Source organism: Mauremys mutica, chromosome 15 (assembly GCF_020497125.1).
Source record: "Mauremys mutica isolate MM-2020 ecotype Southern chromosome 15, ASM2049712v1, whole genome shotgun sequence".
Classification (NCBI taxonomy): domain Eukaryota; kingdom Metazoa; phylum Chordata; order Testudines; family Geoemydidae; genus Mauremys; species Mauremys mutica.
In genome coordinates, this window is record NC_059086.1 from 32,450,206 (window position 1) to 32,466,492 (window position 16,287).

Below are 16,287 nucleotides of genomic sequence, written 5' to 3' on the forward strand. Positions count from 1 at the left end.
CATCAGTTGCTAGGATATAGAGTGCCAGGCATTTAGGTGCTCTGGCCTTTTGCTCTGCAGCAAAGAACTGCATAGGGGACACTGAGGCACCAACACAGTATTCAGAGAAAACATTAAGAACATTCCCAGTTCATCACACTGGGGTGGGGGGGGGGGGTTTGCCATCATGTGTAGCCTCCCCACCCCTGCTGCTGCCCCGGGTGGGGGGGGAGAGCTCCCAAACACCTGTGTGCTTCCTTCCTCCTCCTCTCTCCCTCTTTCCCTCCCCCGGTGCGCCAAGAGGCTGCCGGCTGCTGATCTCTATAGCCTTAGGCAGAAGCAGCACAAACAAAGGAGAGAGTCACTGGCTGTTTTCTTTCAGGCAGGGAAGCTCCGAGGCAGGGGCAGGCGAGAAACCCAGCAGCTCCAAATATTGGTGGAGCAGAGCCCTCAGCCTTGAATATTCCTGGGGCTTAAGCCCCTCGAGCCCATATAAGTTGGCGCCGCTGCTCCCTCCATCTTCCCGGCCGACACTGGGGATGGGAAATTCAGCCACAGTCCCATCAGGCACCGTCTGCACCTGTGGGTTCGGGTGTCCAGCTTTACGCAGAACGAACTCCACGCCTGGGTACCAACCCTCACAGCGGATGGTGACGCTTCCCCCGAGTGCCACCACCCTGCTGGGGCTCACCCAGATGGTGGGTTTGGGGTATTCACGCCCTGCTTTCAACAAGAGACAGGAGTTAAACAGGGGAGACAAAGCCCCCCCCCACCTCCCTCTGCCCCAATTCAGTCCATCCGTCATTCGGCCTCTCTAGGAGTCTGTCCCCTACCAGGGTTGGCACTGCCTGCCCATGGGGCTCGGGGTCAGGGGGTTTACCCAAACATAGCTCAGCACCCGGCTCCATAAGAGATCACCTGCCCCCCCACCGCCGACCCCACTTGAGGCCAGCCAGGGACCCTGACCAGTGGGCCCCCTAGGCAGTTCTTAAGTATCTAGCAGAGCAAAGGGCCAGTGCACCTAAATGCCTGACCCTCTGTCTCCTAGCAACTGATGGCCTGCCCCCCCCCCTGCAAAGGTACCAGCTGAAGGTGTTGGAGACAAAGAGGTCAGGTGACCTCCTGGCCCGGGAAAGGGGCTGAGCAGAGGAGGGGGCGCTGGAGGGGATTGTTAGTTTGGAGCTGGCTGGGGTCAAGAAGTGAAGTGCAGACGTGGGGGTCTGGCTCACTGCCCCCCAGAATGGACCCAGCCGAGGGGTCCGGTTCGCTGTATCTACAAGCTCTGTTTTAGACCCTGTTCCTGTCATCGAATAAACCTCTGTGTTACTGGCTGGCTGAGAGTCACGTCTGACTGCGAAGTGGGGGTGCAGGACCCGGTGGCTTCCCCAGGACCCCGCTGGGGCAGTTTCGCTGGGGGAAGCGCACGGAGGGGCAGGGGATGCTGAATGCTCCAAGGAGAGACCCAGGAGGTGAAGCCGTGTGAGCTTCTTGCCCTGAACAAGTCTGCTCCAAGGGAGAGGAGGCTCCCCAAAGTCCTGCCTGGCTTGGTGGGGAGCAGTTCCAGAGTATCACCCGGGGACTCCATGACAACTGAGGGCAGTGGTGGGATGTACTGCACCCCATGAATGGCGCTGCTTGCAGTAAGTGTCTGGGGAGCAGTAAAACAAAGGAGGGATAATGAGGACCAGGCGTGCTGAAGGCTCAGAGAGGGACGGTTTCAGGGAGCGGTTAACCTCTGGGAGTGTGTGACCAGCGAGAAGGACTGTTGGAGTAACGGGGTCCCCCTGAGGACGGCAGGGAGCAGTCTCAGGGGCGGAAGAGGTTGCTGCTCGACCCTGGGAGAGAGAAGGATTTTTGCAGTAGCAGGGTTCCCCTGGGGATCGCAGGAGCAGTCCCAGGGGCGGAGGAGTCTGCAGCTCAACCCTGGCAAAGAGGTGGTGACCATGAGAGGGGCTGGCATGCTAGGGGATCTTCCTGGAAACCATGGGGGAGCCAAGAGCACACAGGCCTGTGAGTCCAGAGCCACTTGGGAGTGGTGAAGTGATGGCCTGTCACCATCTCCTTGAGAAGGACATTGTGATCCTGTGCACACAGAGAGGGTTACGCATGGGGAAGCTCATCCAGGCACAGTTAATCGTGCAGCTGGAGGAGGAGGACCGCTCTGAGGAGCAGATTCCTGACCCAGATGGGGCTACAAGAGGATCTGGGAGCAGCTGGAGCAGCAGCCAGGCATCCCTGAGAGTCTGGTCCCCAACCAGACGAGGTTCTTCACGCTTGGGTTCCCCATCAGGGGATCGGAGATGGATGGGATGGGAGCAGAGTCCGAGAGAGCGAGAGGACCGTGAGAGAGAGCAAGAGCCGGAGGAAAAGCTGCAGGAGAAGCAGCAGCAGCATGGACTGGCGATGGTGGAGCGGAGATGCATAGGGGGCTTCCCAGGGGTCAGTGGGGAAACACGCCTGGGTGGTGAGACCCTGGGACAGAGAGAACTGTGGTGGTGCAGCCGCAGATGCTGAGGGGCTGTGGGACCTGGGTGAAGGTTCCCGGGGTGAAGCCCCTCACCCTGCCTATTGCCCGGATCCCTGTGCAGACCCAGGAGGGGTCGGGCTGGCTGGGCGTTGGGGTTCTCCAGGATATTGGCTGGGAGGCCCTGTTGGGGGGTGACTGTGTCTCTTTGGGACAGGATCCAGGCCCTGCTCCTGTAACGGCCGAGGGTTTGAATTCAAATCCAGGGAACCAATTGGCTAGGATGGAAATGGTCAGTGAAAATGCAAATGACCTGGCTGGCAGGGGGGAGGGGCTGCAGGGCTCAGGATACCTGCCTACCTGTAACCAGTCCCCTGGGGCTGAGAGGGAGGGAGAGATGCTCCCCGCCCCCCTGCACACCGGAGAGGGGGATCAGGCTGGCTCTGATGCTGTGACCAGAGTAGAGAGCTCCCTGCCTGCCCCCACTGGGACAGCCAGGGCAACGCTGAGCACGGCGGGAGCTGAGACCCCAGCTGAGTGGGGGGACACCCAGGCAGGGCAGGTCGGCTGCCAACCAGGTTTGCCTGGTCCAGACGTGCTGCTGGGAAGTGATTACACAGCAGGGAGGGAGCTACCAGGGACGGGGCTCAGGGCGGCTGTGACCCCAGGGCCAGCCAGCGAGAGGGAGCAGGTCCCACTCCCTTCCCCAGCAGTTGAATCCCAGACTGAGCTGCAGAGGGATCCCTCCTTGGAGAAGCTGAGGGGACTTGCTGGCCACAGTGCTGCAAACCCCCTTGGGGAAGGTGGCAGGGACAGAGTCCTGCAGGAGAAGGGATTCCTGTACCGGGAATGGGCTCCCCAAGGGGAACTGGGGGGGATCGGGAGGCAGCTGGTGGTGCCCCAGGAATCCACAGGGTTCTTCCCATTCAAGCTGCTGGATGGGAGGAGAGCGAGGGGACCCCTGAACCTGAAAGGGGAGGATTGGGAGGAGAAGGGGGACGACCCCCTGGGGGATCTCTTCCCTGAGGTGGGAGCCAATCTTCCTATCACGTGTTCCCCATTCAGAGTCACTGGGAAAGCAGCCCAGAACCTGGAGAGAGAGGTCAAGGACCTACTGGCTTTAGATGGGATCCAGCCATTCAACAGCCCATGGGCCTCACCCGTGGGGCTGGTCCCCCAGGAAGATGGGATGATCTGGTTCTGTGGGGACCATCGAAAGCTTAAAGCCATCACGATGTCCGATACTGATACCATGCCTAGGCCTGGGGAGATTCTAGGCAAGAGGAGGGGGATGGAGAACTTGGCCCTGGCAGACACCGATAACATGGGCATCTTTAGCCAGACCTGGGAGGAACAGGTGTCCCAGGGGAAGAGGGGGCTGGGCTGCCTCAAGGAGGTGGGACTGACAGTAAAAGCTGGAAAGTGCAAGGTGGGGACGGCAGAGGTGTTGTATCTGGGCCACAAGATGGGGAGCAGCTGCCCAAGCCCAGAGCTGGCCAAGACCAAGATGGGGGCTCTTAACCAAGAGAGCCCGAATCGCAGACCAGGGTGCTGGGAGAAGACCCCATCCCAGTTTGAACCCCAGGGGTATTGGGGTGGCAAAAGGGTTCAGGCCGCATAAACCTTCCCACATGCGGCCTGCGAGTGCCATCAAGCATACCCAACCTAAGGGAGGGCGTGAGACTGGACTGTCCTGGTGTAACCCCCACCAGGGAATGGGAGAGATGCTGGGGCATCCCTGGGAATGTTGGTGGGTTCGAACTTCCCCAGATCACTGGCTGGAGTGACCTGGCTCAGTTCGGTCTCGAAGCGGGGAGAGATGTGACGAACTGGGAATATTCTTAATGTTTTCTCTGAATACGGTGTTGGTGCCTCAGTGTCCCCTAGGCAGTTCTTAAGTATCTAGCAGAGCAAAGGGTCAGTGCACCTAAATGCCTGACACTCTGTCTCCTAGCAACTGATGGCCTGGGCCCCTCCTCTGCAAAGCTGCCAACTGAAGGTGTTGGAGACAAAGAGGTCAGGTGACCTCCTGGACCGGGAAAGGGGCTGAGCAGAGGAGGGGCTGGAGGGGGTTGTTAGTCTGGAGCTGGCTGGGGACGAGAAGTGAAGTGCAGACGTGGGGGTCTGGCTCACTGCCCCCCAGAATGGACCCGGCCGAGGGGTCCGGTTTTCTGTACCTACAAGTTCTGTTTTAGACCCTGTTCCTGTCATCGAATAAACCTCTGTGTTACTGGCTGGCTGAGAGTCACGTCTGACTGCAAAGTGGGGGGTGCAGGACCCTGTGCCCCCCCAGGACCCCGCCTGGGTGGACTTGCTGTGGGAAGCACACAGAGGGGCAGAGGAGGCTGAATGCTCCAAGGAGAGACCCAGGAGGTGAAGCCGTGTGAGCTTCTTGCCCTGGAGACAGTCTGCTGCAAGGGAGAGGAGGCTCCCCAGAGTCCTGCCTGGCTTGGTGGGGAGCAGGTCCAGAGCATCGCCTGGGGACTCTGTGACACCCACAGCCTGGCCCCAGTGACCAGGCCGATACAGGGGCCTGCAGGGAGAGTCTCCTGGATGCTTTTCCCCTGAATCCAAGACCAAGGGAGCTGGGCTAGGGACACAAGGGACACGGGGTCCCCCACCCCCCAGCAGGGCAACGGCGCGGATCCATCTGCAAGGAGCCCATGGAGGGGTGGCTGGGCAGGGCAAGGAGAGGCCCAGGTGACCTAGAGGCCAATTGCGTTTTCTCTCCATCGGCTGGGGAAGGAGAAATCGGTTCAGTGGGGAATGATCACAAGTGAATCAGAGTTCACTGGTGTAGCAGGAACTGCTGGGTAGGGTCATGTGACAAACTGGGACTGTTCTTACTGTGGTCTGTGAATGCTGAGTGTGGGGGTGTTGGCCTGGGAGGACGATCTGCACTGGGGGATGGGAGACAGGCTGTAGAGAGAATACCTAAGCATGTAACCTGAGAACCCAGGAAGGGGGAGAGGCCAGGTGACACCTCTGCCAGGGAAACTGGACAAAAGGCTGGAGAGTGAGAGGAGTTTCAGGAGGTGGCTGGGGAATGGAGGGAAGCACAGACAGGGCTCTGACCCCCCAAAGGGGGCTGGGATGCTCCTGGGACCCCAAGATGGACCTAACTGGGGAGGATCCTGTTATCTATGCCTGCAAAACCTGGGTTCCTGTCGTCTAAATAAACCTTCTGCTTTACTGGCTGGCTGAGAGTCATGGTGAATCGTAGGAAGCTGGGGGTGCAGGGCCCTGATTCCCCCACACTCCGTGACAGGTCACACTGGGAACTATTGCTGCTGCCCCTGGCTGGGGAACCCCCCAGTGACTCTGTCCCTGCTCCCCAGCCGGGCGTCCCCTCTGCTGGGCCCAGGGCTCAGGGCAGAGCCTGGCTCTAAGCGTCCCATTGGCACAGAGACCCCTGATCAGGGACGAGCACAGGAATAACAATGTGGCCGCTTTTGAAGGGGCACTTTGTGTGCCGGCCACAGCCAGAGGAGCTGGCTCTGCTCCCCAGAGTTCTGTGCTCTGGCCCCATTGATTTGGGGGGTCCCTGCACCTGATTGCTCCCCTTGCACATGGCCCCGCTCCTGAGGGTCCGGCTGGGTGTGGGGCTGGGAGTGGGGAAATTGAGCCGGGCCCCTCACCTGCTACCACCAGCTCCACGGGGTCGCTGGGTTGTGACCAGGTGACCAGGTACCATTTGTCATGATAATAGCAGCTGTAGGTCCCTGCGTCTCTCCGGCTCACGTTGTGAATGGGAAACTCAGCCATGTACCCAGCCGGCTCCATGTCCTGCAGCGCGTTCGGGTTTCCATCTTTGTACAGAAGGAACCATAGGTTCTGGTACGGACCCCGACACCGGACGGTCACAGCTCCCCCCAGAGCGACCCCCCAGCTGGGGCGCAGGGAGATGGAGGGTTTTGGGTAGTAGGACTCTGCAGTGAAAGGGAGACAGGCCATGAGACAGACCCTGGCACAGTCACTGCCCCCCGTCCTCCCCACACGGCCCCAGAGACAGGGCCCCTCAGAGAAAACCCAGCCAGAGGAACCTTTCTGAGATCCCAGAGATTCCTGGAAGCTACGAGCGAAACTGCCTAAAATCCAGATCGCCCCTCTGTACCCATCTATCTACTTAACGGGACTCCGCAGCCTCGGAGCCAGGACTCCTGGGTTCTATCCCTGGCTCTGGGAAGGGAGTGGGGTCTAGTGGTTAGATCAAGAGGGGGCTGGGAGTCAGAGGTGCTGGGTGCTGCACAGACACAGTGAGAAAAAGCCCCCACCCTAAAGCCAAGTCCTGCCAATCTAACCAGACACAAGCTGCAGGAGGGATCATTATTCATACAAGGGGAAATGGAGGCAGAGGCAGGTTAAGTGACACCCCAAGGAGTGTCCCATCTGCCCAGAGACCCCCATGATGGTCTGGCTGGGTGTGAGGCTGGGAGCAGGGACAGTGAGCCAGGCCCCTCACCTGCTACAATGATCTGCACAATGTCACTGGGATACGACCAGTTGGGCGGCTCCGATCTGGAGCGAGATCGGCAGCTGTAGACCCCTCCATTTTCCCGCCCGTCCCCAGCAGCATCCAGCTCCCGGATTTCAATTCCATCTTTATACAGAAATAACCTCCTGCCCTCGCACCGACACCAGGGGAGACACAAATCCCTCCCCGTGTGTCTGTAACCTGCCCTTAGCGCCCAGCCCCAGGGACAGCGCCAGGGCTAACAGACCCCTCACTGCATCCACAGGGAACCTGTGGGCCGGGTTCTGATCTCAGCCCCCCAGGGTCAATCTGGAGTCACCCCTGACTGCACTGGGAGCAGGGCCAGGTTCTGATCTCAGCCCACCAGTAGGGTGAGCATATTTTCCTATGCTGAATATGAGACACCTGGTAAAATTACTCGTATTCAAGCAAGTTCAACGACAATCAATGAGAACTACGCTGCACAAACATTCAGATTAACATCACAATGACTGAGCCCCTGTTGAAAAGAAATGTTGGGTAGCTGGATTCTTTTGATTGACCTTCTTATCTTTAAGGCTTTAGGGTTCACATGGGAAGGGGTGACAGACACACACACAACCCTGTACCCCTCTCTCACACAGGGGGGTGAGTGACTGAACTGAGTGTGGCCAGCAGCAGCCTTTCAGCCTGTGCGGGAGGGAAGGGACGGGAGCTGCTTCCAGCCACCAAGGAGGTGTTTTTGCAGAGCTCATCTCTCCCCCTCTCCCCCATGGCTGGAAGCAGCTTTTCCCTTCCTGCCCACACAGTGTGGAAAGGCAGCGAACGCCCCCAGGCTGCTGCTGGCCACCCACATAACCCAGCCGCCTCCTGTCCCCCAGCTACAGCAGGGGCAGGAAGGGGTTAAGCCCTAAGGCTGTATTGTGCCCCAGGGCCCGGGGAACGTGCCTGCAGGGGCCTCAGTGAGCCCAGCCAGAGAGGGAGCTCAGCAGGGGAGGGTGCCAGGGGACGGAGCAGCCCCACGCTCCCTGGGGGCAGGACCCAGGGCGAGGGGGTGGGGGGCGAAGAGGGTGCTAAGCCCCTGCCCAGGAGGCTGCTGTGGAGCCTGCAGGTTCGGGTGTGAATAGGCTGGAAATCGCTTCCCCCCACCTCCCTGCCCTCCACATGAAAGTTCCCCCTGCCCCACAGATACTCACGTCCTGACACCCGGCTCCGCCCGGCCAGCCAGCAGCCTGGAAAGGAGACGGGTCATTAGGGACCAGATCCCAGAGCAACTGGATCCTACGCCCTGGTCTCAGATTCCCACCCACACCCCATGGGCACATGCCCTAATCTCACATCCTGCCCGCCGCCCCCGGACACGCACCCTGGACTCAGATCCCCCCCATGGACACATGTCCTGGTCTCAGATCTTGGCCTGCCCCCCCATTATGGACACAAGTCCTGGCTGTCTCTCCGATACTCACCGAGGAGGAGGATGGTGAGAGCAGATGTCATGATGGGGGCAGCAAGGGGCCCCTCTGCGCTGCCACCAACACCCCCTGGTGCCCAGCTCCACTGAGCCCCAGATGAGGAACTCAGCTGGTGGCTCCAGCTACAGGAAGTCCACAATGTCTCGTCTCTTCCTGCGTCCATCACAGGCTGTCTCTAATCTGCAGGCACAATCTACTGCAATCAAAATAAGCAGAGGGCTTTGCAAAACTCAAGAAGCCCAGGGCCCGTCAGCCTGGCCAAGCATCATGCAGCTCACAGCTTGTCTGTGTCTCTGTGGAGAGGGGAGACAGGTCACCCTCAATGTACCCTGCTGCCCTGTGGAAGGTGAATCAGGCTGAGAGCCAGGCGGCCACAGGGTCTGGTCTTCAATCTTCCACTGACCACGATTTCCATGAAAATTCCATCCCCTTTTCATTCTGGGTTCAAGCCCGGCTGATGACCCATGTCGGTAAAATTAATACAGGCTTTGGGGAGAAACTGGTTCATTTCACTCTCCGGATGGACGGACAGGGCGGCCGCTGACCCCTAGTGTAAGTGGGGGAAGGGTCTTGCTATTGTGGGGAACTTTCCTGGCTCATACCCGCCCCGGTGGGATTGGCTAGTGAAAGGATCTGAGTCCTCGCTCCCACTCCCTTTACCCAGAGGCCTGCCTGACCTCGAGGGCTCCCCTTCCTCCCTCCCGTGCGGCAGAGTCCTGGTAACCCCGACAAGGCTGGGTCCCGGATCCCTGGGGGATCGACCCCCAGTCTCATCGTGGTCACTTAGGACAGGGGCTGGGGTATCCCCACTGTGGGGCACTCTCTTTTCACCAAATGTTTCCCAGACCCACTGATCAGTACACAGAGTTCAGAGCACGTACAATTTATCAAACAGCAACTTATAAAAAAATAAGTAAAAATGGGGAAGGTTAAAAGAAACGAGTCACCCCGTCCTGTGAGCACGGGGACACCACAAACAGCTGCCTCTGCACGGGAAAGGAAGTTCACAGCCAGTTCCTCACCCGTCCCAGGCCTCCTACCCAGGCCCTGGCGGCCCCAGGGTGATACCACATGGTGACAATCTGTACCTCAAAAAAGCACCGTGGAGCCCCCGTATTCACCACTATGCTAGAATGATGATCGGTTGGGTACAAAGTTGCCTTGTGAGACATCATGTTAAAAGTCTTGATCTGTTCAACATTAATGTCTTCTCAGATTGTACGGTAACTTCTTGCTTAACATGGTAGTTCTGTTCCTGAAAAATGCTGCTTGAAGCAAAACAATATTAAGTGAATCTAATTTCCCCATAAGAATTAATGTGAATAGAGTGGGTTAGGTTCCAGGGAATTTTTTTTCGCCAGACAAATGTCTATATATTTTTAAACACACACACACACACACACACACACACACACACACACACACACACACACACACACACACACACACACACTTTAAAAAAATTGAATACTGTACACAGCAAAGATGGTTATGAAGTTTGGTTGAGGTGGTGGAGTCAGAGGGTGGAAGAGGGTGGGCTGTTTCCCAGGGAGCCTTACTGCTAAATGATGAACTAGCACTCGGCTGAGCCCTCAAGGGTTAACACGTTGTTGTTAATGTAACCTCACACTCTATTAAGAAGCAGGAATGGAGGGAGGAGACACAGCATGGGAGAGAGAGATAGAGACACACATTATCTGTGCATGTGTGTGTCTGTCTGTGTGTGTGTGTGTGTGAGAGAGAGAGAGACAGAGATACACACCCTGTGTGTGAGAGAGAGATGCGCTTTGCCCCTTTAAGTACATTGCCTTTTTAAGTAGATCAGCAAGTTGAGACAGCAGCTGCTGCCAGCAAACTCCCTCTGTCCTGAGCCCTGTCGTGTCCCCGCTCTACTCTGTGGAAATGGGGTACAGGAGTGGGGGGAAGGGGACACCCTGACATTAGCACCAGGGCCGCCCAGAGGATTCAGGGGGCCTGGGGCAAAGCAGGGGAGCTGTGGTGCTTGTACTCACCTGGTGGTGGTCTGGGTCTTCGGCAGCATTTTGGCAGGAGGGGGCCCTTCAGTCGCTCCGCGTCTTCGGCAGCACTGACGGGCCCCCCGCTGCCGAAATGCCGCTGAAGACGTGGAGCGCCGCCGGGCCAGGGCTCGCGGGGCCCCTGAGGGGCCTGGGGCAAATTGTCCCACTTGCCCCCCACTCTGGGCAGACCTAATTAGCACCCTTCTCCCCTCCCCCCCCCGCACAGCAAGCAGGAGGCTTCCAGGAGCATCTCCAAGGCAGAGGGCAGGAGCAGCACATGGCAGCGGGGGAAGGGATACCTGAACTTAGGGGAGCTGATAGGGGGGCTGCCGACCCACTCAGGTTCCAAGCCCCCACCAGCTCGCTCCAACGGGCTGCTCTTCCTGCAAGCAGTGGACAAAGCAGGCAGATGCCAAACAACGTTATAAGGGAGCCTGGCACAACGTTAAACGAGCATTTTCTCCAATTGATCATGTCAGGGACTCGAACCCCAACAGCAAAGTTCCTTGTCTGACCGCAGAGAGACAGGCAACACCAGCAAGGTCCGATCAAAAGCTCTTTATTGACAAGTGCACGCATCAATAGAGAGCAGCTCGGCTCCAGGGAGAACCAGCCCCCCCTTTACAGCTTAGTATTAGCCTATATAGACAGTTTTATTACGTCATAGATCATTCACTTGAACAACCCACCCCCTTTGTCTAACAACTAGAAATTAGACACCTTTTAATATATACGCATGCCTAGTCTCTACAATATTGAATTGTTAATATCTTAACAAGCGCCAAAAGTTAGGAATGTAAGGGAGTTAAACACACCGAAAGCTAAACCGGGGAGTTAGAGTCAGAACTGTGGGATAGTGTTTCTTACAGTTCTTCAAACACTGTTCCTAACATAACACAGCTGGTACCAGCCCCTCACTTATCTCACTCTTTCCCAGGGCTTTGTGAGACAATGCTGCTTCTCAGTATTTTTCCACTCTGGGATTACCCAGAAACCTCTGTTAGCCTGACTTCAGTCAGGTTGGCATAACTGGTTTTGTGCTACATCTTTATTCAGGCCTAACAATCAGCAACGTAACAGCTTAACAAGGAAACAACGTTAACTGGGACAACATTAAAGGAGGACTTACTGTATTGCCGAGCTGCCTGAACAGTAACTACCATTGGCTGAATTAAACCCACTTCATGGGCAACAATTTACATCCATGGAGCACCAGGAGCTGGAGTTAGAACGTACAAGGCACTAGGCCAGAACCCACCGCTCTCCGTTCCCGTTGCGGTTTCTGTTTTCAGCCTCGGTACCCCCTGAGTTCGGAGGACAATGTTTTAGGATTCTTTGTTATATCTTGATTGAACCATCTTCCTGTGATATCATTGTTTGCTGTTCTGAATTCCAGCTCATATAACTACACCTATTGCTACAGGCCACGGGTTGGCTTCTTAACTGACAATCATCCCTCCGCTGCTTTCTGGTGTATGCACAGTCCCTTCCCTCTCTGGCAATTTCTCTCTTCCTGTCACTGCACCTGAAGGTGCTGGGCGGCCATTTTGTATGTACTTGTGACCGGGGTCCTGGAGGGGAGCCAGCTATGGTCACACAATTAGGGTGAACTGCAAAGAATGGTGGATATTCCAATATTTAGATTCACCAAGACAGCATAAAACAGCTTCTTTATTACCTCACTGGTTACTCAGAAGTCCACACAACACAGTTCCCTTAAAGTGATCCAGCCTCAGGCCTCCATCCAGGTACCCACGTCAAATAGGGTGAAAATTTCTGTAAATCTTATTTCATCGTATAAAAGAAAAGTTTCTACCAATCCCAAGGGATCGGACACTTTACCTCCCATGTTACTGAATATTCCAGATCTTACCCAAATACACGCTACAGCCAATTCTTATTAACTAAACTAAAATCTGTTAAAAAATAAAAGAGAGAGAGGATGGTTCCAAATTTCATATTCAAGACGTACCAGCATAACTGGGACCTCAGTCTTCAGACTCAAACTTCCCCTGATGAAATCTAAGCAGATCTGAGATGACAGAATCAGGACGCAAGGATCTTTTATACAATTTCATGTCCTCTTTGACAAGCTGGGATTTCCTCACGGAACAAAAGGTAATTAGGATGACTTTGAAGGAGGTCCATCACTGGTACTTAGCTGTACGAATTTACATAAGGCCATTTGCTTTTTCCTTCACCATTCACAGTACATTTCAAAGAGAGATGTGTGACGTTGCACCCCATAGTGTTTTATGGAAATATGCTTATGAATGTAAATATGACATAACTGGAATATGTTTTATGCTACATTCGCCATGTAACATATCTCTGCAATGGTTATGATCCACTGATTATATTCATATGCATGTATCAGAGGGGTAGCCGTGTTAGTCTGGATCTGTAAAAGCAACAAAGAATCCTGTGGCACCTTATAGACTAACAGACGTTCTGCAGCATGAGCTTTCGTGGGTGAATACCCACTTCTTCAGATGCAAGTCTTGCATCTGAAGAAGTGGGTATTCACCCACGAAAGCTCATGCTGCAGAACGTCTGTTAGTCTATAAGGTGCCACAGGATTCTTTGTTTCCATTCATATGCATGTGTCATTTTTGTATTCAAAGTTATGAATATTGGCTGTGTACTGGTTTAATTTGAAGTAGCCTCAGGGCTTGGCTACACTGGAGAGTTGCAGCGCTGGTGGTGGGTTTACAGCGCTGCAACTTAGTCACCGTCCACACTTGCAAGGCGCATACAGCGCTGCATCTCCCTGGCTGCAGTGCTGGCTGTACTCCTTCTCTGCCTCGGGTATAACTCTTGCAGCGCTGGTGATGCAGCGCTGCTCCGCAAGTGTGGCCACCAAAAGCGCTGTAATTGGCCTCCAGAGTATTCGGAGGTATCCCAGAATGCCTGTTCAGCCACTCTGCTCATCAGTTCAGACTCTACTGCCCTGGCCTCAGGTGACCCACCCTTTAAATGCCCCGGGAATTTTAAAAATCCCCTTCCTGTTTGCTCAGCCAGGTGTGGAGCGCAATCAGTGAATCTTTCCAGGTGACCATGCCTCCACGCGCCAAACGAGCCCCAGCATGGAGCAATGGCGAGTTGCTGGATCTCATCAGTGTTTGGGGGCAGGAAGCTGTGCAGTCCCAGCTGTGCTCCAGCCGTAGGTATCAAAGGCCATGCTGGAAAGGGGCCATGACTTGGACGCGCTGCAGTGCAGGGTTAAAGTGAAGGAGCTGCGGAGTGCCTATTGCAAAGCCCGCGAGGGAAACCGCTGCTCCGGCGCTGACCCCACAACCTGCCATTTTTACAATGAGCTGGATGCGATACTTGGGGGTGACCCCACCACCAATCCGAGGACCACAATGGACACGTCTGAGCGGGGGTGGGGAGAGGGAGGGAGAGGAGAAGGAGGAGGAGGAGGAGGGGGGGAGGAAACCGAGAGTGAGGGTACTGGGGTGGGGGGAGACACCCCGGAGTCCCTGGAGGCATGCAGCCAGGAGCTCTTCTCAAGCCAGGAGGAAGGTAGCCAATCGCAACAGCCGGTACTTGGTGAAGGACAAGCAGAGGAGCGGGTTACCGATAAGCAGCTTCTATTTTCAGGATGGAAATGTTTCGGGAGAGGAGCGGGGGTTAGGGCTGCAAGCATGCGTGCCTAGATGTGGAATAGCCCATTGATGTGGTCTATCACGTCACGGTAATCGGCCTCGGTAATCTCTTCAAAAGTTTCAGCCAGAGCGTGGGCAATGCGCTTGCGCAAGTTTATAGGGAGAGCCACTGTGGTCCTTGTCCCAGTCAGGCTAACACGTCCGTGCCACTGTGCCACGAGGGGTGCGGGGACCATTGCTGCACACAGGCAAGCTGCATAGGGGCCAGGGCAGAATCCGCATTGCTGTAGAAGACCTTCCCGCTCTTCCTTGGTGACCCGCAGCAGCAAGATATCTTCCAGGAGTAACTCCTGTGGAAAATGTTGGGAGACTGTTCAGTGCAGATGCCCCCTGTAGCTGTTTGCTGTCCCCAATGCACTGAAACCCCTGCACAGCCCTGAAGCAATCAGTCCCCCTTACTCACCATTTCGTGGCTCCTGTTGGGTTCTGTGTGCTCTGTTTGGTATGGGAAAAGTATGCTAAAGTGAAGACTGTAAACTCCTTCACTGTGTGGGAATTACTGTCTGGATGAGACTATGAACAATGCTACCCCTGTTAACTGTTGCCATTTTTGCCTTTTGAAAAGTGTCCTTGACTGCTGGACTGCCCGTCTCCTCGACTGCTCAGAGGGTACAAAACCTCAGGAAGAAGCCGCGAAAAACCAAGGAAGACATGCTGAAAGCAGTTATGGATCACTCTGCCAGAGAGAGTAAAAACCTGCAGGACTGGAGGGAAAGGGAAAGCAGGATCCGCCAGAGAAACGCAGCGGCCAGGAGGAAAAGCACAAAGCAGCTGATCAGCATCCTGGCGCGCCAAGCGGACTCTATCCAGTCACTCATAGCCATGCAGGCAGAGCAATACCGTGCCGCCCTCTCCCCCCCGCCGGCCCAAAGCTCTTTCCCTTGTGCCCCAATGTCAGCTCCAACCCCCCTTCCCCAGCATCCAGGTTCTTACCTCCACCAGCTGCCTCCAACACCTGTACGTTCACCAACCAGCCCTGAGAACTACGCCCCTTACCCTCTGCACTCAACCCCCATCACCATGCAGTATATGCACCCTGAAGTGCAGCAGTCATTGCACAGCACTCCAGACAGGACATATTCAAACCTGTGACTGTACAGTTCACCAACCCACCCCCCTGCCCTTTTAGGTTCCCAAAATGTTGTGTGTCTGTCAAGAAAGTTATTTTCTTTTCAATAAAAGAATTCTTGGCTTTGAAAACAGTCTTTATTATTGCAGAAAGTGAAAGATACCGTAGCCCAGTAAAGAAACAGGCACTGCAAATCATTTTAGGAAAAACAGATTCCTACTAACATTGTAACCACTGCACTTCACTCCCGTGCAAGGCAACAAACATTACTGTTGGTTTTCAGCCTCAAATTCCACCCTCAAGGCATCCCTAATCCTTGTAGCCCTGTGCTGGGCCTCTCTAGTAGCCCTGCTCTCTGGCTGTGCAAATTCAGTCTCCAGGCGCTGAACCTCGGTGGTCCATGCCTGACTGAATGTTTCACCCTTCCCTTCACAAATATTATGGAGGGTACAGCACGCGGATATAACCGCAGGGATGCTGCTTTCCTCCAAGTCTAGCTTCCCATACAGAGATCTCCAGCGCCCTTTTAAACAGCCAAAAGCACACTCCACAGTCATTCGGCACCGACTCAGCCTGTAGTTGAATCGGTCCTTGCTCCTGTCAAGCTTCCCTGTATAGGGTTTCATGAGCCAAGGCAGTAACGGGTAAGCGGGGTCTCCAAGGATCACAATGGGCATTTCGACGTCCCCTACTGTGATCTTCCTGTCTGGGAAAAAAGTCCCTGCCTGCATCTTCCGGAACAGGCCACTGTTCCGAAAGATGCGTGCATCATGCACCTTTCCAGGCCATCCTGGTTTAATGTCAATGAAACACCCACGGTGATCCACAAGCACCTGGAGAACCATAGAGAAATACCCCTTCTGATTAACGTACTTGGATGCTAGGTGGGGGGGGGGGTGCCAGAATAGGAATATGCGTCCCATCTATCGCCCCTCCACAGTTAGGGAAACCCATTTGTGCAAAGCCATCCACAATGTCCTGCACGTTCCCCAGAGTCATGGTTCTTCTTAGCAGGATGTGATTAATGGCCCTGCAAACTTGCATCAAAACAATTCCAACGGCCGACTTTCCCACTCCAAACTGGTTCCTGACCGACCGGTAGCTGTCTGGAGTTGCCAGCTTCCAGATTGCAATAGCCACCCGCTTCTCCATCGGCAGGGCAGC

General features: G+C 55.4%; 1 protein-coding gene across 1 annotated transcript in view; it reads right to left on the reverse strand.

The window, feature by feature from the left end:
* LOC123349928 (immunoglobulin superfamily member 1-like) overlaps nt 1–16,287 on the reverse strand; it is a 448,190-nt gene that overhangs the window by 195,595 nt on the left and 236,308 nt on the right. The gene's annotated exons all lie outside the window — the stretch shown is intronic.